The 13,823-nt window shown below is 37.1% G+C and overlaps 1 protein-coding gene across 3 annotated transcripts in view; it reads left to right on the forward strand.

Annotated features, from left to right (window-relative positions):
- Window positions 1-13,823, forward strand: part of LOC134749601 (phospholipid phosphatase 3-like) — a 462,302-nt gene that overhangs the window by 119,808 nt on the left and 328,671 nt on the right. The gene's annotated exons all lie outside the window — the stretch shown is intronic.

Consider the following 13,823-nt stretch of genomic DNA (forward strand, 5'->3'; position numbering starts at 1 on the left):
ACGCCATCTTCCGTAAAGCCCGTCTTTACAAATACAAAATACACAAATACAAATCATTTATTATTAGAAAGTTAACGTGACGTGAGTGTGGTTTAAAACGAATAATTCGTTTATGTAAACATCATGTAAATTTACGGAAATATCGCATAATTGGTTAAAAACAGTGCGAAAATCACGTTTACCATACATTATACCATCAATTAGGGCTCGCGGTCGAATCCGTGTTTCGTTTACACGTTTCGAATACCCGTCTCCGAATAATACGTAAACGGTTTTCTGGCCCGTTCCGCACGTTTAATTAAGAAACGTGTAGTTAAGACCCGTGTACACGGATAAACGGGTATTCGAAGATACGTATCTTATTTATCCGTGGCTCCGGGACACGTCCTTGACGATAGTAGCGAAGGAACGAACGCCAGCTACAAATGAATAGACAAAAGATTCATGACGAGTTTCTGTCATATTTAACCTTATTCCGTGAGGTCGTAGAGTCGAAATTAAATAAACGGTTTAGAAAACCCTTTCTTGAGCAGGTAGTTTTTGCTTGCATAGGTATTACGAGTATTCACGCTTCCTATCAAAGTAGTATTTTATATAGCACTTTAAATAGCTACTTTTTTTTACGTTGCGGGTTAGCAATAAAATAAAATAAAAACCTGCTAGTACCTATTTAAAAAAAAAATTAGAACCATCGAGTTCAGTATGTAGGCAGGAAGTCAAACTAATGTTCGAAATTGGCATTAGGTAAGTATTTATAAAAAAGTTAATTTTTAACTTGCTTCTTTATTTTTAGTTTAATTTGAGAACATGATATGAAATTATATTTCTTGTCATATAATGTAGTGTAGGTACACCTTATAAAACAAAGTCCCCCGCCGCGTCCGTATGTACAGACTGTATGTTCGCGATAACTAGACCTCGCCTATGAATGAAGTTTTTCTTTGGGAATGTTTGTGTGTATATTTTGTTAAGGTTTTGTTTAAATTGGTAGAAATATGACGATGTTTACTAATGAAGTTAGAAAAAATCACGCTGGCCAGGACTTAATCGGAAACGCTGCCCAATCTATTTGAGATATAACGACACAATGTATGGTGGAAAAAAGTCTACAAAAAAGTGCGCGATGGCTGTCTGTCTATATTTTAAGAATAATTAACCCATTATTAACTTCTAAAAAAACCGGACAAGTGCGAGTCGGACTCGCCCACCGAAGGTTCCGTACAAAATTTTATTTTAAATTTTAGTTGTTATAGCGGCAACAGAAATACATGTGTAAAAATTTTAACTGTCTAGCTATCACGGTTCATGAGATACAGCCTAGTGAGTGGTGACAGACAGGTGGATGGAAGTCTTAGTATTATTGGGCTTCCGATGTGAATACTTGTTACAGAATGTATTTTATTATGCTTGACTCTCCAAGCGAAGGTCGCTAGTTATTAATAAACATTTTAAATCAACTTGATAAAATTGCACCTTCTCAATAAATTCTAATTGTTTTTGCTCTAGGTACCTCTTACCATAATAAAACGCTTTTTAGTGCGGCGCGGCTACAAAACAATGGAAAACATTTTCTTGTGCAGATGTTTTAACCTTATTACAACGACATAAAGCTTATAATTCGCGGTGACACTTGTGATAATAGTTTGGGAACCTACATGTTTTCGACGAAGACAAACAAAAGGATATTGGAAAACAATGGATGGATGGACCATTTAAGTTTATTACCTGAACGCTAGTGAGAAAGTGACCAAAGTGAATTATGAATGATTACCAATTTAAAGATCTATCTTAATGTAATTAGCAATATTATCGCAAGTTATCCAAGGTAGTATGGGTTTTATGGTTCTTGGGTAAAATTCTGCTTTTCATTTGAGCATGATTACTCGATAATCCCGCTTTTGTGCACCTAACTTTTTTTGCGCCGTTGGCAGGTTTGTTGTTTTCGCAAAGCAGTAATACACCTGAGATAAAAATAACCACGAAATAATTAAACTGTTATTTTTAATGAATATTGTATTCTGTCTGCACACCTATTATTAATGAAAAAATACAATACCATAATGTAATTATAAAAAAAAAAATAATAATCGATATCAAATTCATGTAATTAGCTTAGAAGCAATCGGTTTTATTAAATGATATAAATAGTTTAAAATAAAAATTATATACCTACTATTAAACATAGGAAGATGGCTCAGTACCTATGTTTTATCAATACGGTTAAAAACAATTTAAAAAAATGTAATTGTGCGGTTTTATGAAACCACGATGCAAGTGAAACTTTTTTCGGATTGTAGGCATTTAACTAAAAAAAATCGGAAATTAATTCGAATTACGGTATTAAAATCGCGGTTTTAATGTTAACTTAATAAATTGGGGCGATAGAAAAAAAGTTTTACTTTAAAAATCGTACGACAAACGAATTCATCTGAAGTCAACATAATAATAGTGGAAAGTGGACCTTGTTACCATTGTACATTGGCTCAAACTGGTTCGGAGTATTCAGACCCGTTCGGAACGGTCTTAAGTACCCGTGTAAACGGAGATACGTGTCTGAGATACGTTTCTTGGGAACGTTCCTTCGAAACGTTTTCGAATCCCGGCGGTTCCGTGTAAACCGGGTTTTTAGTACCGCCGGGCTTAAGAACACGGGTATACGTTTCGGCGTGTAACACGGATACCGGGAGCCCTACCATCAATATGGCGTTTTTGTCCGAAAGATCGTAAACGTTGGCCACTCTAAGGCTTTTACGACGTTTTGTGTTACTTACAACATTTTCACGCTAATTTGGCAACGAGTTTTGCGAATACCGTGACAAAAGTGTTTATTATTTAAAATCTGTTTAGATTTTAACGAAATAAATAAGTAATTATCAACTCTATTGCTAAAATCATAAAGTATAAAGTTGTAAGACACAGAACTAACGACAAAAGTGGAACTTTAAAAAAATTAAAGTGTAGTATTGAGTATTTATTTACACATTAAGAAAATTTCCAAACGAGTCTTTCTTATCGCGGCAGTACTGCGGCAACGAACGTCACTCATACAAGGAAATTGACGTTGACGGCGCCCGCGACAACGCTGCAGTAGTAATGTCGCAACGGTAAGAGAATATGAGGCATTTTCTATGAAAAGGTATCTTATTGTCGATGGCGCTTACGCCGCACAGCGTCGCGCGGCATTGTAATTATATCAGAGCATCGTTAATAATGGCGTAAGCGCCATCGACAATAAGGTCCCTTTTTATAGAAAATACCACATATTGTCTATATACTGTATAGTATTCCATCGGAAGTGTAAGGTACGAAGTGGTACGAGGTGACGCTATTATAACATAGCTCTTTTCAATGGTATATGCCACAGATTTTAGCATTTATAAAATGAAATGAGACGTAAGAAAATACCGGGACTGAGATTGGATGATGATGATAGCATGTATGCAGGTTAAGGTGACATTCCGATGAAGACTGCAGCAGCATTAATTAGTGTTGCCACGTTACTGCTGTAGTTAGGTGGTGTTACTGCCAATTTCCTTGATAAAGAGTGACGGATTGCACGTTATCTCTTCAACATCGTAGTAATTATCAAGAAAATTGAAGGTAAAATTGCTTATTTCCCGTTGCAGTAACGCTGGCAATACTGCAGGAGCAATAATGCAGTCACAATCCAAATTTCAACTTCGCGTGCGACAATAACGGTTATGACTATTATTACTAACGTATAGAACCAGTATTTTGCGCCATGAGTTGCTGCCGATTTGGCATCAAACCATAGAAGCGGAGCGTGAATCTCGCGACCTAAACGCGTAAGCGCCATGAATTTTACGGCGCTTACGACGTTTTGAACTTTGGTCGCTTGGTACAGGTTGTGATTGCGACAATTTCATTGTTTAGTATGGCTTCTCTATTATAGTAGTAATAACTCAATAATTATGACGACAAAAGTGAGATTCCACGCCAAAAGACCACAATTATTTCTAGATTCGTAGATTTATGGAATTCTTGATTGCGCTGTCATTACTCTACTCATAATGATTGCATTTGACCTAAATGACGAACGTGGGAGTCTGACAGGTAACGTGACTATTCTTTGAGGTTTGTACCTGCGGCTAGGCTGATATGACCACAAATGGACCGAGGAATATTATGGTCGAGCGACGTCTAAAGTATCAATCGAATAAGCTGGAAAAATGTCATATATAAACTGTAATAGATGTCATATATTAAAGAAAAAGTGACGAAGCCCTCCAGTGGTGAAGGCCGGATTCGAACCGACGTCTTTAGCTATCACGGCGCCATGAACCCCTAGGCCACCTCGCCACGGCGGTACCCGTACGTCCCAATTTGTCGACTATATGCCATCTTAGTAAGACTAGGCGTCTTTGATCAACTCTAAGGGCAAGCAGTGCGCGCTTGGACCTATACGAATTCCTTACGGAATTACATAATCTGGGAGACCGAGCAAACATATTAAAACTTAAAAATGCGCGTTTTCCTAGAGATAAGTCCTACCTATATCGATTTTTCGCCGCCGAAAACCCCCATATAGCAAATTTAATCAAAATCGTTAGAGCCGTTTCTGAGATCTCCGAAATTTTTAGTGTGTCTCACTCTCACTGCTGGGCAAAGGCCTCCCCTCTTTCCCGCCACTTGGCTCTATCCAAAGCACATTCCCGCCACTCCACATATATAGGTATATATTTCGCCCTGCCCCCCTGAAGCCCCCCTGAAGTTACGCTCTCATTTTAAATAATATTTCTTAATAATGGTTAATGATTCTACAGTTGTCCCTGCTTATGATTTCTATATTTAAATAATTAATTTTGTTTAAAAATATAAAGCAAACCAATCTAAAGTTTGTCAATGGCAAATATTTGTTATATTTTTTATTTAATTATAACATCAAACAAAATTTACGTAACCAGACCTAAACATGTATAATTTCATTACATTTACTAGAGTTTCATATTAATTTAACATGACGTTTTGAAAAACCAACCGTTTGTAGTTTCAAGTGTCGGAACTTTGGCCGTTATTTTAGCAACATGGCGTAACGACATATGTTGAACATAATTATGTTTAACAGCAACTAACGGTTGGCTTTTGTCGTCAGCCTACATAAACTGTGTTGTATAATATTTCTATTTTAAATCGATACTTAGTCCTCGTGATTCCGATTAGAAATAACCCAAAGGTACACTTTTTTCTGAAAATGCGTATATACGTATCCTAAATAACAGTTCGATTGCTCACTTTGCCCAATTGAACAATAGTTTTCTTATTTGGAATATAAATTAGTTCATTAAGTATACTATAAGTTAGACATACTTAAATAGTGTAGTTATCCTACCTATAGTTGTATGTAGTTATACATCAAGTTTATAATCCTTCTTCTTCTTCTTCTTCTTCTTCCTCGCGTTATCCCGGCATTTTACCACGGCTCCTGGGAGCCTGGGGTCCGCTTGACAACTAATCCTAAGAATCGACGTAGTCACTAGTTTTTACGAAAGCGACTGCCATCTGACCTTTCAACCCAGAGGGGGAACTAGGCCTTGTTAGGATCAGTCCGGTTTTCTCACGATGTTTTCCTTCACCGAAAAGCGACTGGTAAATATCAAATTATATTTCGTACATAAGTTCCGAAAAACTCATTGGTACGAGCCGGGGTTTGAACCCGCGACCTCCGGATTGAAAGTCGCACGCTCTTACCGCTAGGCCAGGCCACCAGCGCTTTTTCAATTTTACAATCCAACACGTAGTTTTAAAATGAGAACGAAACTCCGTTTGTATGGGAAGGTGAAATTCGGCCAAGCTTGCCGGGACTCCTAAGATCACAAACTTTAATAATTTTGAGTTTAATGGTTATTTATTTATAATAATTTCTTTATTCTTCGAACTTACCAAAAAAATATGATTTCAATATTTTGTATTCTTTTGGCATTACAAAAAAAATTGAATTAATGTTATTTTATTTGTTATCAATTTAAATTAAAACAGGCTTAAAGGTTTTGTAGTGACAAATAATAAGAAAAAATAAATGTTGGTAATTTTTTTATACCACGTCGGTGAATAATCATAATCATAATCGTTTATTGCAACCATAAATGTACTTAAGTTAAAAAATCAACCGCCTCCATTTATGTATAATAATTACTTTTCTTTTTATTCCTTACTTTGGATAAATCGCTTTTCCGGAAACCGACACATTAACTCCTTATTACTAGATCAAAGAATCAAAAAGTCCAAAATTTTGGTATTTTCTATAAAAAGTGACGTTATTGTCGATGGCGCTTACGCCATTATTAACGATGCTCCGATATAATTACAATGCCGCGCGACGCTGTGCGGCGTAAGCGCCATCGACAATAAGGTCCCTTTTCATAGAAAATGCCCCAATTAAACATACAACCGTCCTCGACGCGACTATTCGCCATCCATACAAAGTAAGGTTATGGTTTGTATGCTAAAATCGCTAATCGCTTGCAAAAACGGTTTCCTGTCAATTGGCAAGCACTTCCGGCTCAGTCTGTCTTTGTGGGGGACCGTTTCCGGTTGATACCAACGATTAATAATTAATTTGATGGGGATAGGGTCCCCTTTTTTATTGCAGGATACATTATGTAAGTCCTATAGCAGGATATAGTTACATCATAGTAGTATAAAAATTCTGCTTTAAGTTAGGTGCGTTAAGTTTTGCACACAAAACTTCTACTCAGAGTTATTAATAAATCCTTTTGATTAAAGACAACATAGGTGGTCCACACATTACAAAAATAAATTAATTAAAACAGAACAGCAATTTAAAAATATAACGATGTTACTGACTGTTATTATCTTTGGATCACAACTTTTAGCAACAAAAACTAATTCCAATAAATATACAGATATACATATGTTACGTGAATGTTCTTACCAAGTTTCATGTAATTTAAGCATTTCATTTTCAGTCCCCGGCAAGCTCGGCCGAATTGCACCTTCCCATACAAACGTAGCTCCGCTGTCATTTTAAAACTACGTGTTGGATTGTACTTTGCACATACAACGACATGAGGTATATCTAGGTCTGTAATTGGTTTATATAGCTCCAGTTTATAAAACAAACGAAATAGAGCAAAAACAAGTTTTGTATGCAAAATTTGAATTCGCTGTATTTTTTTAACTATGGTATCTGAAGCTACATAAACTAATTACAGACATAGACATACCTTATCCTATTGTAAGTACAAAGTTTCAAAGCAATCTAGCTAGTCGTTTTAAAATGACAGCAGAACTACGTTTGTATGGAGAACCGAGCTTGCCGGAGACCCTTAAAATGAGAGCGCAACATAGATTGTATGGAAGCGGCTTTTTAGCACCGTTTCCATTTCGTGTTACTCTTAATAATATGTGGTATTTTCTATAAAAAGGGACTTTTATAGACAACTGAATAATAGGCACTGGTTTTTTTAGGAGAAAACAAAATGTATTGTCAAATAGTAAAAATAGGCAAAACCATAAACATAAAATGCGTAAAAAAGGTAAATTTGTATAAAATGGTTGTGCAGTCTTGCACAGGGACGTTATTGTCGATGCCGCTTACGCCATTATTAACGATGCCCCGATATTAATACAATGCCGCGCGACGCTGTGCGGCGTAAGCGCCATCGACAATAAGGCCCCTTTTTATAGAAAATACCACATATGTCGCCCACGGTCGTTATGCGTCGATTTAGCAGGAACACGACGTGATTTGAATAGAGCTGTTGGTCAGATATTTTTAATAACTTTGTCTTATCATATATTATTGCTGATGTGTATCTATACTTAACCATGTTTAAGCAACACTAACTATCGCTACTCAAACGATAATAAATCTACAGTTCAAGGCTCAAATCAGCCACATAACCAAAAGAACGAAAAATCTTACTCAATTCCAAGACTTAATGCCTTGTTCTTCTGAGCCTGTCCTTTGCCTTAATCTGTCATCGCTAGCTTTCTCTAATGTTACTAATAGTAAAAGCGCTTATGGGCCTTGCAGTTACGAATATACTTAGGATATTAAGTTTTTATGATATCGGCGTCATCATAGTTTGTAATTAAGATACATCTTAAGTGCGTATATAGACAAGCATTTACTAGTCTTTGGAGAAATCTTAGGTTTTACTTACCAGTGAAACTTGCTAACTCGTAAAGGAATTTGACTCGAGAAAGAGAATTATCGCTACTAAATTGCTATTTTTATATATGATTGAAATTTAGAAAACAAAGCTTAATAAATATTTATTTTCACGATTTTTTTGAGATATAATCGGTTGAGGCAAACTTCCAAAAAATATATTTTATTATTAAAACTATGTAACTGCCGCGAAGATACGTCATTTTTCTTGTGTGTGTGTTTTTTATATTATATAATTTTTCTCAACACAGGGAATTCTGTGTACCGGGCGGCGTCATCCCCTAGATCATGGCCATGCGTATTTAAATGAAATAGAGAAATTAGAGAATTTCGTATCTGTATTGTATTTGTATTTTGTATCTCAAGCCGTCAATGGTTTAGGTTGTGCGTTGTTTAGTAAGACAACGGAACTGTTTTATATATATGTCGGAGAACGAACGGCTAAATCACGAATCATGCCATCTTTTGCATCTAAGAGACTAATGATCGTCATGCCATCGTTGAAAAATAGAGTAAACTAGGATGTTTTACACCTGAGTAGCGTAAGCAGTGTCGCAAAGGCGTCATAGAGTGCGCTGTTAAGAAAGATGTCATCAAAAACAATTGAAGCTATGCTGTCAATTAATCTGCAGACGAGAAGGTAAGGGAGAAGATGACGTCGGTGGCGGTTCCTGGATCTTAACCTATTAGTTTGCTTTTGCTCTACTTAAAAAATATAACGTGTGCTATGATTTGTAATCAGTTTTGTCCAGTAAAGTCTATGAGTTGGACATCATATGTGGTATCTTCTATAAAAAGGAACCTTATTGTCGATGGCGCTTACGCCATTATAAACGATGCTCCGAAATAATAAAATGCCGCGCGACGCTGTGCGGCGTAAGCGCCATCGACAATAAGGTCCCTTTTCATAGAAAATGCCCCATATTTTGTTGAATGCCCTCGTCATCCAATTGAAGGATCTAATACGTTCTCTCTAATGATTGAATTTATGCCCACGATTATACATACATTTGTCATCATTGGCAACATCATTTGTTGTAGATTGTTGCGGTGCTTGTGGGTTTATGGGCCGCATCGCCGATCGATGGCTATAAAGTCCTAGGTAAAATAGTATATCGCCAGTTTTATTGTAAAACGCTAAAGTGTTTATGGCATTTTCATGATTCAAAATGCGGAAATCCGGTATGTTGTAAAAGCTATATATTTCAGGTCAACATGTTTACCTGCCTGTCCTAAAGTGGCAGTAGGAAGGTGTTATCAAATTTATTTGATGCTTTACATATATTATCTTTTCGCAAATAGTGGCTACATAGCCTTAAGTAAGTATTAGGTAAACTAAAGAAACTTCCGTCTTCGTAGTACTTTGTATTCTGTATTAAGGTACCCTTTGATAGTATTTTTTATTAGGTAACTTTAAATGTAAATGGTACCTATAAATTATATAAACTAAACTTAATAAAAGTATCAAATAACTTAAAATTAACTTTCAACTTTTAAATCCATTTTGTTGCCTGCTCTGTCTGGTCGACTTTGGTCATATATTTGATGGTTTCCCTTTTACACACTACAATTATCTTTAAGCATATGTAAGAGCGCGGTAGTAATTACGACACTGTGCGGAACTTACTTTTTATGCATCTCGCTCGTACTCGCATATTAGTGCGAGCAAGATGTACAGAAAATAAGTTACGTAGACGTTAGCGAATGCAGTCGTGGCACAGAACAAATAATAGTACTAGATACAGAAGATTCACTCTCCAACAAAACGCGTCTATTACGCGGTATTGAACCTAGACTTCGCCTCCTTATGCGTGTTCTACCGCTTGTACAATGGGCTGTGCTCTGAAGAACTGTTTGACATGATGCCAACGGCCGCTTTCTATCACCGCACCGCTCGCCATCGGCAGGGTGTTCATCCTCACACTCTATCACCTAAATGGTCGCGTACTGTGCGGTTTAAAAGGAATTTCCTCCCGCGTACGCTTCGGCTGTGGAATGAGCTCCCTGCCGAGGTTTTCCCGAGGGGCTACAGGGTTCTTCAAAAAAGGAGTGTACAGGTTTTTAAAGAGTCGGCAACGCGCGTGTAATATCTCCGGTGTTGCAGGCGTCCATAGGCTACGGTAACTGCTTACCATCAGGCAGGCCGTATGTTTGATTGCCACCGACGTGGTATAAAATAAAAAAAAAGGTGGCAAGCGGTAGTAGCGGTGCGCGGCAACTACTATGGCTAGACACCAAAATTGGTGTGGGCCGCATGTAGGTACTTGTAGCGACGCGACGAAATCGCGAAGTGAGCCACGCCTGGTCGTGGTTCGTGCCGTTCGTGGTAAGGCTATGTCAGTGGAGAAGACCGTCTACAAGCTTTATCGTCTTGCCCTTTAATCTTCCCAACCAAAAATTTGATTATACCTGATCTTTGGTTTAAGAAGAACTTTATTCTCAAAAAGAATTTACAAAATTCGCTTACTTGAGAATACAAAAAATTATAATAAGTATATCTTAGGACTAGCGTGCAGACAATGTGACATAAATATTCATTATAAATAATCATTACAAAGATTCGTTTGGTTACAAAGTGGGTAGAAATAGAAAAAGGTTACTAACCATATGGTGCATTCCCAACGCTTACCAAGCGCATGCGAGTTTACGCTATCCAGTATAAGTGTGACTTATGATTAAGCGCGGTCATTAGAAATTGTGAGTCACGTTATGCTGGTTTACCAATCATGCGTCCGACAGCGGGTCAAAGGGAACTCGTTGCCTAACGAATGTCGGCAAGCTACGAAGCATCTTCCCGTTACAACTTAAAAACTATTGAGTAAGGTCATGGTCCCCACTATAAAAACACAACAATGGTTAACTTTAATAGTTAACCGATCGTAAACGAGCCAATAAATTAAGACTGATAAGATAACCAATGAATCCGTCGATGGTTATCTCACGACTTGTTTACGGTTGTTTTATTATCTTCTTTTCTTATTTATTTTATGTTTGACTTAAAGTAATTGTATTGTAATTTATTCTGGAATGTAGACATGAATGGGGACCCTTTAAGAACGGAAGTGACACATGTAGACATGAAAGTAAACAATTAAAAATTAAAAACTTAAAGTTGTAAACACCCTATGTTGCGACGCCTACACCTCGTTGTAAGAATGGGATAAAACATAATTTAACTAAATCAGGCCCGTAATGTTTAGTGAATAAGGGGATATGTAAGTATCATCATATGGGGCATTTTCTATGAAAAGGGACCTTATTGTCGATGCCGCTTACGCCGCACAGCGTCGCGCGGCATTGTAATTATATCAGAGCATCGTTAATAATGGCGTAAGCGCCATCGACAATAAGATCCGTTTTTATAGAAAATACTACATATTATCTGTCTAATAAATCACAGATTGCATACATAATAGTTTATACGAAAACTTCAAAGTTCTTCAAATTCGCTTATTGTCGCTGTACATGCTATTTGGCCACTGCTTGCTAGAACTTTAAAAAATTAAAGCAGGTAAAAACTTCAAAAAATACTGCTTGACAACTCAAAGGTATAACTACCGGCACTGTAAGCTAATTTTTTATTCCAGAATATACCAATAAAATATTTGTACAATTTTATTATCGAACTTGTTCACAAAATTTCTTAAGAATCGGTTGAGAAATGCGGCCTGTACAGGAGAATAGCCCGACATACGAAATACTTTGTTTTGCCAAAATTGAAACGTTAGTCCCTTCACTTCTCTCTATAAATTATATGTTGACACACATTTAAGATAATCAATTTCAATCTTTATTTCAATATTTTTTATGAATAAAATGTTTAAAGTACCGGCAAAGATAGATATAACTCCGTAATAGATGGATACAGTCTAAGGAAATGCCTCGAAAATCACGAAAATTTGATTCTCGATCAGATGGCGCCACTACCTTTGGCCTACTCTTATATCTACGGCGTTGACGGTTTCGCTTGTTATTTAACAATTTTAACGCATATCAGTGAAAGAACATGGGTCAAAATAATATAAAAATAATCAATGCAAATATTGCAAATAAAAACAATCATTTATCCATATATGAATACATTTTTTGATATTTTTATTTTTAGTTTTAATCGTGTGTCGATAGATGGCAGTGAATTTACCGTGGCTTCAAAATTTACTATGACAGTACGCTCTATCCTACTATATCCTCTTTGGTATTGGGTTGCCGGGTATCTTTAAAGAGCATCAGAAAAACATTTCAATTCTAAACCTCTTTTGATGTTGGTTAGTAAAATAAAACATGTGATTGAACTTTTGTCTATCAATAAGCAACTTGAAATGTAAACAAAGGTCTAATTTAGTTCTCCCTTCTGTCTTCATTATTTACTCTTTGGACTTGTTCAGTTTAACTTTAGTCTAATGCGCAACGCAATACGCATGAAAGCCAAAATACACTAATTAATTACTTAAATCATCATCATCCTGCCCTTCTCCCAACTTCATTTGGGATCGGGCCTTCTTGTGCATCTGCGCCAGGACAATCTGTCCCGTGTTGTCAGTGGTGGGATGTTTTGCGTCTTCAGGTCTCTTTTGACAGTGGACCACCAGGAAGCCGGAGGTTTACCCGATGCTCTTTGCTTGGTGGTGATATTAAGCACGGTTTTTACGGAATAGTTGTCGTCCCGTCTCATCACATGACCGTACCATCGGAGTCTGCCCTCTCTGAGTTTTTCGGTTACAGGTGCCACAGTGCCGTCAGGTGAAGGATCCTCCTAATTAGGAGCAGCGCAGCGTCGCGCGGCATTGTATTTATATCGGAGCATCGTTTATAATGGCGTAAGCGCCATCGACAATAAGGTCCCTTTTTATAGAAAATACCACATTTATCGCGATTGGTCGATCCCATAGTAAAAGTTGTTTAGTATGACAGGTGTACAATGTACATATTTATCACGCAGGATGTGGCTAAAAGTAAAAAAATATCCTGTAATAAACTAACTATACAGGATGGCCCAAAAATACGTTGTTTTTTTTCTGCGGCTTATTGTTGATATAACTTTAAGAAACGTTTGCGTTTTGTAAAATATGTGAAAGTAAGAAAAATATGCCTAAAAAAATTTTGCAAGTGTATTTTTGGGCCATTTTCACTATACAGGATGTTTTACATTTAAAATCAAAACTTAGAAGACGATTCTTTAGTTTTGTTTTTTGTCAACGTATTTTTGGACCAACCAAAGTATACAGGGTGTGTTGGCGACGCATATATTTTATGTGAACTGTACTTTAGGTTTATCAATTTTTCCCAAAATTCACACCCGCCGCGTTGGCTTCTCGCTCGCCCATAGTTTTGGCCTTGTATTTCGCGAATTTACGTCTTTTATTTAACCTGTCACCTACAGGGTGTTTTTAATTTAGAAGTTATAACTTAGACACAGAATAAGTAATAGTATTATCATACAGAACGGCCTCGCACCGCCCCGCCCCGACTCAATTACCTCGCCCTCACCTCGCCCCGCGACAGCAGATTGACGGCCGTTTGCCGGCCGCTCAGTACTGTTTTTAAACACACTATGACGCATGACGCGTGTACAGACGTGCCGTTCACACATAGAAACGCAAGTGATTTTTGATGTATAGCGTGTCCGCCCTGTGACTTAGAAGACGATTCTTTACTTCTGTTTTTCTAG

The sequence above is a fragment of the Cydia strobilella genome, chromosome 18 (assembly GCF_947568885.1).
Source record: "Cydia strobilella chromosome 18, ilCydStro3.1, whole genome shotgun sequence".
Classification (NCBI taxonomy): Eukaryota; Metazoa; Arthropoda; class Insecta; order Lepidoptera; family Tortricidae; genus Cydia; species Cydia strobilella.